This window comes from Macaca fascicularis, chromosome 16 (genome assembly GCF_037993035.2).
Source record: "Macaca fascicularis isolate 582-1 chromosome 16, T2T-MFA8v1.1".
Taxonomy (NCBI): Eukaryota; Metazoa; Chordata; class Mammalia; order Primates; family Cercopithecidae; genus Macaca; species Macaca fascicularis.
This window is the reverse complement of record NC_088390.1, coordinates 65650624-65667003: the sequence shown is the minus strand read 5'-3', so window position 1 is coordinate 65667003 and position 16380 is coordinate 65650624. Positions and strand designations below refer to the sequence as shown.

The following is a 16380-nucleotide window of genomic DNA, read 5'->3' as shown; positions in this document are numbered from 1 at the left end:
AGAGTGCCTGCAGGGCCAGGCAGGGCAGATCTTGAAAGAGTGACACAATAAGGATCTGGTTTATTTTATTTATTATTAAATTTGATTTTGAGTCGATTGTTTTGTGTGTGTGTGTGGTTTTTTGTTTGTTTGTTTTCAGACAGGGTCTCACTGTTGCCCAGACTGGAGTGCAATGGTGCGATCATAGCTCACTGCAGCCTTGACCTCCTGGGCTTAGGTGATTCTACCCCCTCAGCCCCCGCCCTCCTCCCTCCACCATGTAGCTGGGACGACACGACCATGGCCAGCTAATTAAAAAAAAAATTTTGTAAGGCTGGGTGCGGTGGCTTATGCCTGTAATCCCAGCTACTCGGGAGGCTGAGGCATGAGAATTACTTGAACCAGGGAGGCAGAGGTTGCAGTGAGCCAAGATTGTGCCACTGCATTCCAGCCTGGGTGACAGAGCAAGACCCTGTCTCCAAAAATAAAACAAAATTACGTAAATAATTTTTTTATTTTTCTTTTAGAGACAGGGTCTCCCTGTGTTGCCCAGGTTGGTCTCAAACTCCTGGGGCTCAAAAGATCCTCCTGCCTCAGCTTCCCAAATGCTGGGATTACAGGTGTGAGCCACTGCACCAGGCCCTAAAAGGCATTTTAGTTTTTGCAGAGATACGCACATGGTACAAAAGAGCATATATTGAAACACAAGTCCCCCTGGCTGTCCTGTCCCTGGCCACCCAGCTCCCCACAGGTGCAGGCTTTGGAATGCTCATTCTGGCTGCAAGTTGAAAAGCAACATGTTATTGAAGCAAGAAAACAGGAGACCTTTCAGGAAGCTGTTGAGCATTCCAGGTAACAGGGGATGGTAGTGACTGTGAGGATGATTTTACACTCTAGGAGGCCAAGGCGGGCGGATCACTTGAGGTCAGGAGTTCGATACCAGCTTGACCAACATGGTGATACCCCGTCTCTACTAAAAATAAAAAAAAAAAATTAACCAGGCATGATGGCGCAGCTACTTGGGAGGCTGTAATCCCAGCTACTTGGGAGGCTGAGGCAGAAGAATTGCTTGAACCCGGGAGGCAGAGGTTGCAATGAGCTGAGATCGTGCCACTGCGCTCCAGCCTGGGCAACAGCAAGACTCAAAACAAAAAAAAAAAAAAAAAGAAAGAAAAGAAAAGAAAAACTTGTATTGTTGTAAGTCTCAGTTTTGGGGTGGATTATTTACTCAATAGACAGCTGAAAAACGAAGGGAAGGGGGGGTAGGGGAGAGAGGCTATGGGTTCAGTTTGTTGCCTTGGAGTTCTGGATCTCAGAATTTCGCAACCGTGGCTGTCTGCTTCCCTCTTTTCCTGTTTCCCTGCTAAGTGTCTACAGCTTTGTAGTCCAGAGCTTCAGCCTGGGAGGTTCAGGCGTCTGGTCTGCTGTTTCTCTGGTGCCCACATAAACAGCTCTAAAATTCAATAGCATGTTGATGGCTCTGTTTCTTTGGTTGGTGTAGGGTTGGTTTCAGTCCACCTTTGGTTTGGGGGAAGGATTTTTTTCCCTCTAATTTCATACCCCTGGGGGAAATGTTATTTCTTTGTATTATTCAGCTTCTATTAATAATACAGCACTGAATACAAAGTAGGTGTTCACTAAATGCCAGATGAACAGCTAGATGAAGCTCACTTGGATAGAGTCCTAAATGCGGTCCAATTCCTGAGTTCCCATCCCACCCACAGCCCTTCAGTTTCTCCAAGTATGCAAAGGAGGTCACACCTCACCTTCTCCCTGCAACTCAGGAGCTGGTCCCATTGCTGGGGGTGGAGTGGGGAGTGGAGATATAGACCAATGATGAGTTAAAGGCTCACATGCTGTGAGAGTGGCATTCCCTCTGTGCCTGCATGGGGAAACGGCCAAGCCTGCGAGGAAACAGGTGATGTGACATGCATGGGCAGTGTGACTGATGGGGACCAAGACCTGGAGCGGTGGGTCTGCATTCCTTGGCCTGGAGAGGCCTGAGGAAGGGCCGTATGTGTTTGCTGCGTGCACGTGAACAAAAGAGAGTGGAGAGGCCGGGCGCGGTGGCTCAGGCCTGTAATCCCAGCACTTTGGGAGGCCGAGGTGGGCGGATCACAAGGTCAAGAGATCGAGACCACAGTGAAACCCCGTCTCTATTAAAAATACAAAAAATTAGCCGGGCGCGGTGGCGGGCGCCTATAGTCCCAGCTACTCAGGAGGCTGAGGCAGGAGAATGGCGTGAACCCGTGAGGCAGAGCTTGCAGTGAGCCGAGATCGCGCCACTGTACTCCAGCCTGGGGCACAGAGCGAGACTCTGTCTCAAAAAAAAAAAAAAAAAGAGAGTGGAGAGTAAACAGCTCCTTGTTGTTTGGCTCAATGGCCCTCTTCCCCTTCAACCCAGGATGGCCACCAAGAGCTCAGTCAGTTGAGATCATCTGCCTTTATCTGTCTCCATGTTGTGGTGTACTTGATCTCCCTGCAGACTGGGACTCCCCAAGATAGGGTGCACACCCCTTTCTCAGTTTCCTCTTCAGGGCCAGAGAGACTAGGGACCCTCTACGCAGTCCCTATTGGCTGCTCTTGGCGGCCCCTCCAGAGCCCCTTTCTTGCAGCTCTGAGGGGATGTAGCATCCTCCCATGTCCCCCAACACAGCTCTCATCACAATGGAATCCAAGAAGGGACTCAGGAGAGACTCTTGTCCAATCTTCTCTTATTCAAGGGAAGGATACTGAGGCCCAGACCGGGGAAATGACACATCCAGCATCCTGGCTGGTCCCTGGCAGAGTTAAGGCCAAGATCTACGTTTCCTAACTCCCAAGTCAGTGCCCTCGGTTGCCCACACAGCCTCCCTCAGGGCTCTCGCCTCATCAACCTGTCGCCCAGGCTGGAGTGGAGTGGCGCAGTCTCAGCTCACTGCAACCTCCACCTCCCTGGTTCAAACAACTCTTCTGCCTCAGCCTCCCAAGTAGCTGAGATTACAGGCATGTGCCACCACGCCCAGCTAATTTTTATATTTTTAATAGAGATGGGATTTCACCACGCTGGCCAGGTTGGTCTCGAACTCCTGATCAAGTGATCTGCCCACCTCTGCTTCCCAAAGTGCTGGGATGACAGGCGTGAGCCACCACAGCAGGCCCGACCTCTCTTTTGTTTATCCTCTACTTTCTCTTCTCAGCCTCTCTCTGGCACATGTCCTGTGGCAGGGACACTTGTAGCTTGGGGGAGGGGTGGCCAGCAGGCAGGCTTTCTGAGTGAGCATGGAGCTTACGGCGTTTTTGAACACGGAGAGGCTGATGTGCACTGGCGCATGCACACACACTGCCACACCCACATGCAGGTGCTACTTGACTCAGCTGCTTCCACTTGGCCAGGGAGACACAGGCACACACACAGCCGCACACACACAGCCGCACACATCTCTGTTAGGTGGAGTGCTCTCCACAAGTCCCCGCTCAGGGGACTGAGCACCAACATGAGTCATGGGACTCCTCCCATAGCCTCAGCCCTTGGTGTCCATAGTGGGCGTAACTGGGGGCAACAGATCAAGGACAGATCAGGGACAGCGGAGTGACGGACCCCTGTGACCTGGGATCTGGGAAGACAGGTTTAGAGCCATCATCCTCACGGGCTCATCTTTGTCCACCTAGGATTCCTCCCACTGGGGCCCTGAGTGTCACTCCTGGGTGGATAATGGGAGGTTTCCTTCTTCCTCTTGCTCCCTTTGCCACCCCTTCCCCCTGCTTGATAAGAATCTGTTTAAACTAAGCTGCTGCCAGGCCAGAGATTCCATGGAGACCCAGCTGGATCTCTTAAAACACAAGGGAAGATGTTTATCTTTTCTCCCAGCCCTGCCTGGGTTACCTCCCCCTGGGCACTGCCAGCCAAGGGCACTGCTTGGTGAGACAAATTAGGGAAGACCAAACGGCCCTGGCACCTAGGCTAAGGGTGCGAGCAGTGTTGGGGGAGGGGTGGGCCTGGCAGGCGGGGGAGGGGCAGGTAGGCAGGTGTCCTTTCAGAGCTTACTCACCTCTTCCTGTCCCCTTGCCTCCCACCCCAGTCCCAGTCACTCCCCTGCCCCCCACCTCTGGAGAAGCTGAATGGGGATTCGATCCCCAGCCAGTTGCTGGAGTTCCGGAGCAGCTGTCCCAGGCCTGGCGGGGAGGGGCCAGGAATGCTGGGGCTGAGGCCTGGGCCGCCCAGACAGAGCCCGCTCTGAATTCTGGGAGTGTTTGTGCAGCTGGAGCCCATTAGGGGAGGGAGCCAGGCCGCTTATTAATCCCAGCCTTGTTCCCCGGGAGGGGCCAGGGCTCCGCACACGAGTAGAGGGGGAGGGGGCTCTGCTAAGGGAGGCCAGCCCCCAGCCCTCAGCCCTCAGCCCCCTGCTTGGTGGAGTCTCAGACAGGAGCCAGGAGCTTGGAGATCTGGGGCCCTGCATTTCACTCGCATGGTGCATATGTGTGTGTGAGCGTGTGTACCCACATGTGTGGGGGATGAGTGTGGAGGCAGGGGTGCGGGCACAGTGAGGGGGCACTGGGGGTATGGGGAGGTTTGGCGGAAAGCACTCCTACCTGGAGAGGCAGGGAGCACACGGTGGTCCTGGGAGGGGGTGTGTACACTCCTCAGGGATCCCCACCTGCCCCCAAGAGCTCCTGCTGCCTGCCGCCCTTGCTAGTGGGAGAAGAGGAGAAGGAGGGGATGGACTTGTGTGGCCCAAGTGTTGTTGAATGTGTGTACAGAGGGCTGAGGACTGAGTGTGGAGGCAGGACCTCCATGTGGAGCCATGGGGGTCATGTCCTGCAATAGCTACAGGGGACGCCATCTGCCCTGACCTCAATGTGAGGAGCACCTCCTGGGGTTGTGTAGTGTATGACCTGCTCAACTACACACACTGCTCCTGGGAGTAGGCTGGGAGTCTGGGGGCCTGAGTTTGGTTCCAAGCTGGCACTGCCGTAAGATGTGGCACAAAGGATGGTGACACTGAAACCAAATGGAGGCCTGGCATGGCATTCCAGCTCTTCTGAATAGCATGGGGCCTTGGGTCTGTCTTTCTTTCTTTCTTTCTTTCTTTCTTTCTTTCTTTCTTTCTTTCTTTCTTTCTTTCTTTCTTTCTTTCTTTCTTTCTTTCTTTCTTTCCTTCCTTCTTCTTTCTTTCTTTCTTTCTTTCTTTCTTTCTTTCTTTCTTTCTTTCTTTCTTTCTTTCTTTCTTTCTTTCTTTCTGTCTCTCTCTCTCTCTCTCTCTCCGCTCTCTCTCTCTCTCTCCTCTCTCTCTCTTTCTCTCTCTTTCTCTTTCTTTTTTCTTGAGACAGAGTCTCACTCTGTTGCCCAGGCTGGAGTGCAATGGCGCAATCTTGGCTCACTGCAAACTCCACCTCCCAGGTTCAAAAGATTCTCCTGCCTCAGCCTCCTGAGTAGCTGGGATTATAGGCGCCCGCCACCACGCCTGGCTAATTTTTTTGTATTTTTAATAGAAATAGGGTTTCACCATGTTGGCCAGGCTGGTCTTGAACTCCTGACCTCAGGTGATCTACCCGCCTCACCCTCCCAAAGTGCTGGGATTACAGGCGTGAGCCACCGCACCCGGCCTGGGTGCATTTCTTAATCTCTCTGAGTCTTACTTCCTTTATCCACAGATGGGTATCAGGTCTGTCCTATGTACCTCATAGGAGTGTTCTAACTGAGTGCCATGGAGGGAGGCAGAGGAAGCACTGCCCGCCCAGCTGTTAACACTGTGTTTTCAGGATGCCATCTTGGAAGCAGCCTGCCTCCTGTCAGGCCCAGCGCTGTGTGGTAGACAGCTGTGGGGGGATGCCCTGGTACAGAGCTGAGGTCCCCTTGTACTTACTGCTCTCACTCAGGCCCTGCCATGTCTCCAGCTGGGGGCTAAGACTGTTAGATGCTCCGGGTGATGACACCGAAAAGGTTCTGGGAAGAATTCTACTGGAACTTGGGAAAGTTGGGAGCTGACGAAAATCCCAGCACCCCGTTTGGGAAACAGGGAGGAAGATGCCATGACCATTCCTTAGAGACAGGGTTCGCTTGGACATCCTCTGCTGAACTGCGGTCCAACACTTCATGGGAGAAGGTGTGACCTGGGACTGGTATATTAGAAGGAAGGTCAGTGTGGGGCGGGGGCGGGATGGAGGGTGGCTTTAGAGAGGCAGTCATTGGCCTTAACCATCCCCAGAAGCCTTGGCCAAGGAGAGGAAGAAAACCCCCTCTTCTAACCCCTTGTTTCCACACGCCTCCCTTTGTTCCGAGGGTCAGCTTAGGTATGGTGAGGTCTCTTCAAAACTTCAGAGAGAATTTCCCTGGAGGGTTGGTGGGACAGGAACCACAGAACACCAAGACTGGTGATTACTGCAACAGCAAATGGAAATCTTGGGATGTGCAAAGAATAACAGCTGTCCAAGAATCCCCAATCATGTCCCAAGGTGGTAGCCCCAGTGGCTTCAAATGCCAGAGGCATTTCTGTCATAGGTGGTCTCTGAACTGGGCACTCTGAGGGCCTCCTCCTGTTAAAGTCTAACACCAGGGCTGTCTCGGTTGAAGAAAATTGCAGAGGTGGGAAGGAGACCCACAAAATTCTGGAGGCTCAGCTCCTGCCTTCAGGGAATCCCAGTCTAGTAGGGAAGACAGTCCCTGCCCTCAGAAAGCTCCTGTTATAAACGAAGGGAGATACCATTTGTCCTCTAGGAACGCCTAGTGTGATGGTAGAGACATACCCTCTGTCTAAGAAACCCCCTCATCTGATGGTGGAGGCAGGACACACACACACACACACACACACACACACGCACTCTCTCTCTCTCTCTTTTCTCTCTCTCTCCCTCCCTCTCTCTCTTCCTCTCTCCCTCTCCCTCTCTCCTACGACACAGAGAGTTTTAAAGATGAAGTGGGCCGGGCACGGTGGCTCACACTCATAATCCCAGCACTTTGGGAGGCCAAGGTGGGTGGATCACCTGAGGTCAGGAGTTCAAGACTAGCGTGGCCAACATGGTGAAAACGCATCTCTACTAGTAATACAAAAAAATTAGCTGGGTGTGGTGGCGCATGCCTGTAATCTCAGCTACTTGGGAGGCTGAGGCAGGAGAATCACTTGAACCCGGGAGGTGGAGGTTGCAGTGAGCTGAGATCACGCCATTGCCCTCCAGCCTGGGCAACAAGAGCTAAACTCTGTCTCAAACAAAAAAAAAAAGATGGAGTGAATGTGAGATGAACTAATGGATCAAGTTCTAGGCAGTTGTGAGTAGTGGAAGGAGTGATAGGGGAGAAGAAATGAGGCGTCCACTAGGGACAGCTCCCTGGAGGAAGATCTTGTGTGATGCTGTGGGCTGCAGTAGCGTAGGCTGCAGCTTTTCATTACACAGTTACCCCTGGCTACCCTTCCCCTCTGGACGAGGTCTGTGGAAACAGCATTGACCTGGGAGATCAGGTTTGTGCTGGGCTCAGACACCAATTTGCTGTGTGACACTGAGCAAGACACAACCTCTCTGAGCTTGTAAAAGTCATGAGCTGATCCCTCAGATCCCTTCCAGCTCTCACATCCTAGACTTCCTGGCCCCAGCCCTTTCGCCCCCGCTTCCTCTCCCCCAGAGCCTCCCCACCACTGCCCTTCCTCTTGGCCTTCCATTTGGTCTCTCCTGGGGCAGGTGGTCCAGGCAGCTGCCTGGCGTGTGTGGCGATGGGATCCCACCCACAGCGAGGGGTGGTGTTCAGTGGGAGTGGCTGTGACCTGAGGAGCTGGGTTTGGGGCTCAGGCTGGAGGTTCTGGGGTGAGGACCTGACTTTTGGCAGCTTTTCCCAATACCCTCCAGAAGGGGATATTTGAGGGGAGGGAGAAAAGGGTTCAGGAGATGTCTTGGTTCAGGCTGTGGTGGGTCTGGGTCCCTTTGGGAGGCTTGGGAGGGGCAGTCATGGAAGAACAGGTTGAACTCCACTTCCCCTGAGCTTGGGGACATTGGGGCCAGCATTGGGCCAGGGTGGTTCCTGCAGCTGTTGGGTGTGCTTGTTGTGAGGGAGTTGGGTGGGGGGTGGGATGTGGATTGGAAGGGACAGCTGGGTCTGCAGGAAGCCTAGCCTGACACCCCTCCTGAGATGCTTCCCCTCTCCCATCCCCACACTCATGGACCAGAATGAGGGGGGTACTCTCCACCCACCCAGAACAAGAGGCTAGACAGAGACTGGAGAGAGAATCAAGAGGGGCTGGCCTAAGAGAGCCAGGTCATGTCCATCTCTGCGCTTTTCCAACAGAAAGGCTTCCATGAAAATGGCTTGGGTGACATAAAGGAGGTGGCAACAGATGACAGCTGGATGGAGGACTCAACTCCTGTTGTCGCTGATTCAACGAGCACTTCCAACATTTTGCCCTCTCCAGTATGAGTCCTTCAACGTCAGCAGCGCCTGAGTATCACTTGGTATGCTGGTGAAGACACGGGGCGGAAGGCTGGCCTCACTTCACAGATTTTGGATCAGTAGGTCTAGGGCGGGGGCTAAGAACTGGAATTCCCAGTGAGTTCCCAGGCGATGCTGCTGGTGCTGGCGCACATGCCTCACTTTGAGTAGCACTTGAATGCTTCTTTTTCCCCTCCCTGCTCGGCTGTCTCATCCCTCTCCCCTCCCTAAGCACAAGCCACCCCAGCTGTTAGGGGCTAAGCACACGGTAGGCATGGCAGAGGGCCAGGGTCAGACCCTGCGGTGGGAGGGACCCTGTGTGGGAGTCTGAGAGGGGAGGTATAGAACTGGGCTCAGCATGGTTTCTTCTGTCTGACCCAGGCCCCCGCAACACACTGGGGTGATGCTCTATTCCCTCCTTTCCTCTCTTCTCCAGCACAATGGCCCTCAATCTGCACAGATCCTGGGAATTCACAAGTGGACCAAGCATCCTATGGGACCATGTTTTAATATTTTCCACTCTTGCCCAGGTTTGTGCCCTATTGTTCTCCAAATATGTGTGGAGGGTGTTGTGGTGAAAACAACATAACATTATTCAAAACTTCTTGACTAATTTATACTTTCTGGCCGGGCACGGTGGCTCATGCCTGTAATCCCAGCACTTTGGGAGGCTGAGACAGGAGGATCACTGGAGGCCAGGAATTGGAGACCAGCCTGGGCAACATGGCAAAACCTCATCTCTACAAAAAATAGAAAATTTAGCCAGGGGCGGTGGTGCACGCCTGTAGTCCCAGCTACTCAGAAGGCTGAGGTGGGAGCATCACTGCAGCCGGGAAGAGCAAGGCTGCAGTGAGCCACAGTTGCACCACTGCACTCCAGCCTAGGCAACAAAAACATAGTCTCAAAAAAAAAAGATAAGTTAGACTTTCTTAACTTCTAAAAATTGTAGGGCTGGGTGCAGTGGCTCACACTTGTAATCCCAGTGCTTTGGGAGGCTGAGGTGGGAGGACTGCTTTTGGCCAGGAGTTCAAGACAAGACTGGGTAACACAGCAAGACCCCATCTTTACCAAAAATTTAAAACAATCGTCTAAGCATGGTGGAGCATGCCTATAGTCCCAGCTATTAAGAAGACTGAGGCAGGAGGATTGCTTGAGCCCAGGAGGTTAAGGCTGCACTTCAGCCTGGGCGACAGTGACCATCTCTAAAACCAAAAATTATAAAATAGATCACACTTATAAAACATACTGGCTTTTTAACAAAGATGATTTCCATGGTGATGACCCTTAATGTAGCCCAGGCTACTGTTCCAGCCTCATCCAGATCCCCCTCTCTTCCAGGCCTTATTTCAATTACACAAATGGACTTTGTTCCTCTGGCCTCAGGGCCTCTTCACTTGCTGTTCCCTCTGCCTACTACAGGCTGCTTCATTCACACTCACCCCCTCCACTCCTTGGGTTGATTAACTCTTGCTTTTCCCTCCAACCTAGACTATCACTTCCTTAGGAACCCTTTCCCACCCTCCTGACCACGTTAATTCCCTCATTAGAGGCTCTGACCACAGGTATGTACCCCTTTGTCTGCAGCCCTTAAGTTACTTTAATTTTACATTTGTGTGTGACTTTGACTAATTTCTGACTCCCTATCAGTCTGAAAGTTCTGTGAGGCAGAGCCCATTCATTTCTCCGGCTTATTGCCCACCACGGTAGCTCTAGAGCCAACCACAGTGCCTGGCACAAACCAGGTGCTTAATCAACATAAGATAAAGGACGCCATCAGTTAGCCAATTGGTGAATAAAAGATCACCTCCATGTTGGAGGTAATAGCCAGGGACTTGCAGCCAACCTGGCGTCAAAGGATAAAAGTTAATAAAACCTGTACCATGGCCTTCAGGATTTTCTGACCACCTGTTCTCGTAGGTAGACCACAGCTTTGGCTTCTGCAGTGTAGATGAGAAAGGAGACAGGTGACTGGCAGGCTGCCAGCTACAAAGTAATGGGAGTTGGGAAGAGAGAGAAACATGGAGGGAGAAGGGCAGATGAAAAAGAAAGCAGAGAAGAAATCATGGAGACAGAAGAGAGATGGAGAGGAGAAAACAGAGCCTGAAGAAGAGAAAGAGGACAAAGCCCCCTTAGGACAAAGCTGAGGGAAGAGGGTCTCCAGGAGGGTGGATGGAGTGGGGTCAAAGGGGCATCATTTGGTGGCCTTGCTTCATGACCCCCGCCACCAGTCTCCGCCACCTTCTCTCTTTCCCCATCCCCTGCACCCTCCCCCTCTGCCCCAGGAGCTGGGCCAGTTTATTTTCCTTGGGCAGGCTTCCTGAAAGGGGAGCCTGGTTTTCCTGACACATGAAAAGTGCCTCAGACTGCCGTCTGGCCCTTCCTGCAGAGCCGCAGCTCCAGGGAGTTTGTTTGACAAGCACTCACACACGTGGACACATGCAGACATCCTGGCACATGGCAAACACATGCACCCGGAGACCCCGGGGTGAGTCCGGGAGTTGAGCGGCCACAGGCATGTACGCACACATGCACCCTCACATGTAGAAATAAAATGTAAGGCACATACACCCAACGTGTACTCCCACATGGGTGCCGGGTGCCTGCGCTTGCAGGCTCAACACGCACTTGCTCATTCACATGTAAGACGTTATTCCCAACACCCACGTGTGCCCGTTTCCCCTCTTCACTGCACTGCTGGCAGCGAGAGGAGTTAGAGTGATGTACACAGGTGGTGTGAGGGCCGTGTAAGTGGCTGGTGTGGCCTAAGGCCAGCTGCAGCTTCTCCCTGAGTCAGAGGAGGAGCCCTGGGCCAGAGCCACCACCCACTGCAATATTAGGGATCCTCCCCTGCTTGTGGGTGGGAGGTAGGATGTCTGTGTCCCCCGCGCCCCCTGACTTCAGGCTCTTGGAGTCAAGTATACCATCACCTTCATCATTGTGCTTCCATTGAGCGCTCCTGGGACTGGCATTCTCCCCTGCAGGTGCTCTGCCCAACCCCACTCAACCCCACTTTCCATGGGCAAGCCTACGCCACAGGGCTCCTGCCTTCTGAGACAGACCTTGGCAGAGAGCACCCAGGGATGGGGATGGGACTGTGGCGACAATTATAATCTCAGCACCTGCCAGTGCTAGTTGCCAGGTATTTCATGAACAATGTCTTATTTATTTATTTATTTTTGAGACAAAGTCTTGCTCTGTCACCCACGTTGGAGTGCACTGGTGCGATCTCAGCTCACTGCAACCATTGCCTCCTGGGTTCAAGCAATTCTCCCACTTCAGCCTCCCAAGTAGCTGGGACTACAGGCATGCACCACCATGCCCAGCTAACTTTTGTATTTTTGGTAGAGATGGGGTCCTGCTATGTTGTCCAGAATGGTCTCGAACTCCTGGCCTCAAGTGATCTGCCCGCCTTGGCCTCCCAAAATGCTGGGATTACAGGTATGAGCCACCACGCCTGGCCAATATCATTTATTTTATTTTATTTTATTTTAGACAGGGTCTTGCTCTGTCACTCAGGCTGGAGTGCAGTGGTATGATCACGGCTCTTTGTAGCCTTGACCTCCCAGGCTCAAGTGATCCTCCCACCTCAGCCTCCCACATTGCTGGGACAATAGGCATGCACCACCATGCCCGGTTAATTTGTAAATATTTTATAGAGAGGAGGTCTCCCTGTGTTGCTCAGGCTGGTCTTGAGCCCCTGGGTTCAAGTGATCTGCCCGTCTTGGCCTCCCAAAGTGCTGGGATTACAAGTGTGAGACACCACACCCGTCTTATTTAATACTTCTAACAACTCTGCGGAGGGCCGTATATCCTTCCTTTAGGGATGGGGAAAACTGAGGCTTGTGGGAGGAGACATAAAGAAACTTGCCCTATTCATGGAGCTGATGAGGCCAAGAGTTGGGATTTAGTCCCGGGTCTGTCTACCATCCAAGTCCATGGTCGTGATCAGTGTGCCATACTCGCCTTGCTGTGTCTTCAGCTGTAAAAATGCCTGTTTCACAAGCTTTCCAGGAAGGAGCTGAGATGATTTTTGTAAAATGGCCTAGCACAATGCCTAGCACGATGTCTAGCACACAGGGAGCATTTGACAATTTGGTTTTCTCTCTCCTTTGGGTTCCTATGTGGAGAAAAGCAGGGTGTGCAACACTCCCCTGGGCCAGTGGATGAGGCATCAGCAGCAAGGAGGGAGGTGGGCAGGGTGGGCAGAGAGGCAGTCATAGAAACACAGCCCCTTCAGCCTCTGGGAAGCCAGAGAAGCCAGCGATCGTCACCCTGCACCCCCAACGCTCACCACATTCGCCCGCCCGATCTTGGGCTTAAAAGGCCTAGGAACATCCCCACCCACTGCATGTCCCCCCTTCTCTATGACACCCCCAGGAAAAGGAGGCATTCCCAGACTCCCAGACAGAAGGAGGAGAGGAAGGGGCTGGGGGAGGAAGGGGGAGGGGCTGTCACACACTGAAGCCTTTGTGGGATTCCCAAGCGTCTAGGTGGAAACACTTCATATATCAAGTGTGTTTGTCCCTCCCTGGGGAAAGTGGGGGCAGGAAGGGGGAGGAGAGGCTTGGCCATCAGCAAGTGCGAGGGCCTGAAATAGGGAACACCGGTGTGTAACCCGAGAGGATGGGGAGGGGGCTGCCGAGAACCTTCCTTGATGAACTGACCTGGTCCGGGCTTCTGGGAGCCCACTCGGAGCCTTTGATTCTCCAGGCCTCTGTTCACTGAGTAGAAACGCCCCCCACACCCCTCACTCCTTCCAGAGCCCTAGGCTTTTCCTGCAGGGGTCTACCACTCCCTTCCCTGCTTCCACTCCTGCTCACTCCCAGGCCTGTCCCTTGGTCCTCCCTAAGCCAGCTCTGCCCTCCCCTTCCATCCCTCACCATAATCCTGCCTCCCCTCCCCCCTCCTCCTGCCTTCTAAACTCTGCTCTGTTGAGTCACTGAGACCCCTGACCTCCATATCACCCGTTCCAAGATCCTAGTCCAGTCTCCTCTAAGTCTTGGCAGGTTCCCTGCCTCCACTCTCGCCAGCCCCCACTCATGCCCTGACTCAGTCCCCAGCCAGCGTGCTGTGCTGAGGGCAGCTGTCCTAGTAACCCTTGTAATGAATACGACTGCGATGGTGATTTTGGAAAAGTTAGTATTATTCATTTATGTATTCAAGAATTTCTCACTGAGGGCCTACTAAGTGCTAGAGACTCTGCTAGATGCTGAAGCCCTCACGGAGCTCTCAGTTACTGTAATACCACACTGAGGCTCCAGGCAAGAGGGGTCCCTGTTCTGCAGCCTGCTCTGGGAGCTTCCGGTTGCTCCCAGCTCCACAGAACAAAGATTCCCGGGGATATGCACACCCAGAGCCTGCACAGCCCACTTCGCCCTCCCTTCTACACATGCTCTGGGTTCCTGGCCCAGGGCTGTGTAAGATCTCATTGGAACCTGAGGCATAAATAAATAAATAAATAAAATCAGTAATACTGATCCTGTCTTTATTTAAAAATTGGATATTTTGTTTATTACGGATTTTTACATTAATTTTGATTTTAAAAATATTGCATTAAAATATCATCTTTATCTGCTGGGTGCAGTGGCTCACCCCTATAATCCCAGCACTTTGGGAGGCTAAGGCGGGCAGATTGCTTGAGCCCAGGAGTTTGAGATTAGCTTGGGCAACATGGTGAAACCCCATCTCTACCCCAAAAACTAGAGAAATTAGCCAGGTGTGGCGGCACATGTCTGTAGTCCCACCAAGGAAGGGGTTGAAGTGGGAGGATCGCTTGATCCTAGGAGCTAGAGGCTGCAGTGAACTGAGATTGCGCCACTGCACTCCAGCCCGGGTGACAGAGTGAGACCCTTTCTCAAAAGAAAAAAAAAATCACCTATCTTTATTACTGAGTTTTGTTGTATGTGTGTACACCTTCAATTTTGCACCTGGGTGAGGGCCTCAATGGACTCACCCCAGTCCTGGCCCTCTCCTGGTCCCCAGAATTCCCCATCCACGTGACCTCAGCCTATTTCCAAGGCCTGAGGAAGCCTTTGCCCGGTCCGTCCTCCCGAGGGCAGGCCAAGCTGCAAGTGTGCATGCTCTTGGCTGAGGGGTGGTCTGGGGGGATGCCTGTCTTACAGGGGTGAGAGGAGTTTGCCCACAGGGCTGATGAAGTGTCCCCTCGGGGCACAGCAGAGGAAAGTCGGGGTAGGCCAGAGGGTGGAGGCAGCACCTCCATGTTCCAGTGCAAAACTGCAGTCGTTATGAAAGGATATTTGTCTGTCAAGGTAAGAGGATAGAATACATTTTTACTTAACAGTTTGTTTGCTTGATTTATACGTTTTGAATATTTAGAAATTTTGTTTGAGGCCTCTTATGTGTACTGTTGCCCCAAGTCCTCAAATGTTAAAGGCAGGCCCGTTTACAGGGTTGGGGAGTGGGGGACCGAAGTTGTCAGGATGGAGTGAGCCAATTTGATGGGTTCACTGCCGTGGGCACCGTGAACCTCTGCTCCTGCTCTTCCCACCACTGCCAACCCAGCTCAGCCTTTAAGTCCCCTTCTTCTGTGCGGTTATCAGTGATCCCTGCTGGCCTTGGTGGCCTTCTTCCTCCAAGCCTGTGACATTTACTGCCAGTCCCACTCCCTGAGCCATCGCCCGCACTGCCTGGTAACAGTCCCCCAAACCCAATGCTGTGTTGTTATTTAACTATTAGCATGTGTGCGCCATGTCCAGGCTGCTGGGTGATCCATGTTTTGATAGCACTGACTATGTGTTCTTTTATTCTTCATGTTCCCTACGGTGTCAAGCTTGGAAAAGAATGGGTTTGAAGTTAGCCTGAGACCTAGGGTTGCTGCTGGCTTTGCCTCCTATTAGCTGTGTGATTGAGCAAGTTAACGTCTCTGAGTCTCAGACTTCTCATATATAAAATGGGATAATACACTCCAGCCTAGGTGACAGAGTGAGACCCCATCTCAAAAAGTGAAATGAAATGAAATAAAACCGAATAAAATGGGACAATAAGCCCTGCTTGGCAGGGTGTTGTGAACACAAGAAGTAAGGTATAGAAAAGGTCTGGCAAAGTAGGAAGTCCATAAAATGTTAACCATGATTGCATCATAACTCATAATGTATTAATATACAACTTACATGTATTATGTGCCATATATGTGTATACATACATATATATATTTCAATTGGAAAGCAGTAACTGTTTATTAGCCGACTGAATTACAAAAATGATCGTGGTGGACCCCTGCCCAGTTCATCCTTCTAATGAGCCTGTTAATCTGGTCTTCCCTGTTACTAGTATCTCTACTGTCTACAAAATGGGTGGTCGTCTTCTTCATTCCACCTTGTTGGGAAGATAATTTGAATAGCCCTGGGAAGTTATTTGCTTCTTTGAAGCATTTTTGTTTTTGTTTTTTAACAATATACATCTCATGACTCAGATCCTTCATGCAGGTGATGCCACATTTACCAATAAATCAAGCAGTAAAGTGTTATCTGTCACGGCAATCTTCTCCTTCTCCTTCTCCTTCTCCTTCTCCTTCTCCTTCTCCTTCTCCTTCTCCTTCTCCTTCTCCTTCTCCTTCCCCTTCCCCTTCCCCTTCCCCTTCCCCTTCCCCTTCCCCTTCTCCTCCTCCTCCTCCTCCTCCCCTTCCTTCCTTCCTTCCTTCCTTCCTTCCTTCCTTCCTTCCTTCCTTCCTTCCTTCCTTCCTTCCCTCCTCCTTCTCCTCCTCCTCCTCCTCCTCCTCCTCCTCCTCCTCCTCCTTCTGCTTCTTCTCTTGAGATGGAGTCTCACTCTATTGCTCAGGCTGGAGTGCAGTGGTGTGATCTCAAGTGATTCTCAAGTTCAAGCGATTCTCCTGCCTCAGCCTCCTGAGTAGCTGGGATTATAGGCACGCACCACCACACCCATCTAATTTTTTATTTTTAGTAGAGATGGGGTTTCACTTTGTTGGCCAGGCTGGTCTTGAACTCCTAACCTTAGGTGATCTGCCCACCTTGGCCTCCCAAAGTGCT

The 16380-nt window shown here is 52.0% G+C and overlaps 1 long non-coding RNA gene across 1 annotated transcript; it reads left to right on the top strand.

Annotated features, from left to right (window-relative positions):
• Positions 1 to 5678: 5678 nt before the first annotated feature.
• LOC135967881 (uncharacterized) lies at positions 5679 to 11075 on the top strand. The gene is made up of 3 exons (XR_010582186.1): positions 5679 to 6097; positions 8234 to 8397; positions 8811 to 11075. It is a non-coding gene; the product is annotated as an uncharacterized lncRNA (long non-coding RNA).
• The last annotated feature ends 5305 nt before the right edge of the window (positions 11076 to 16380 follow it).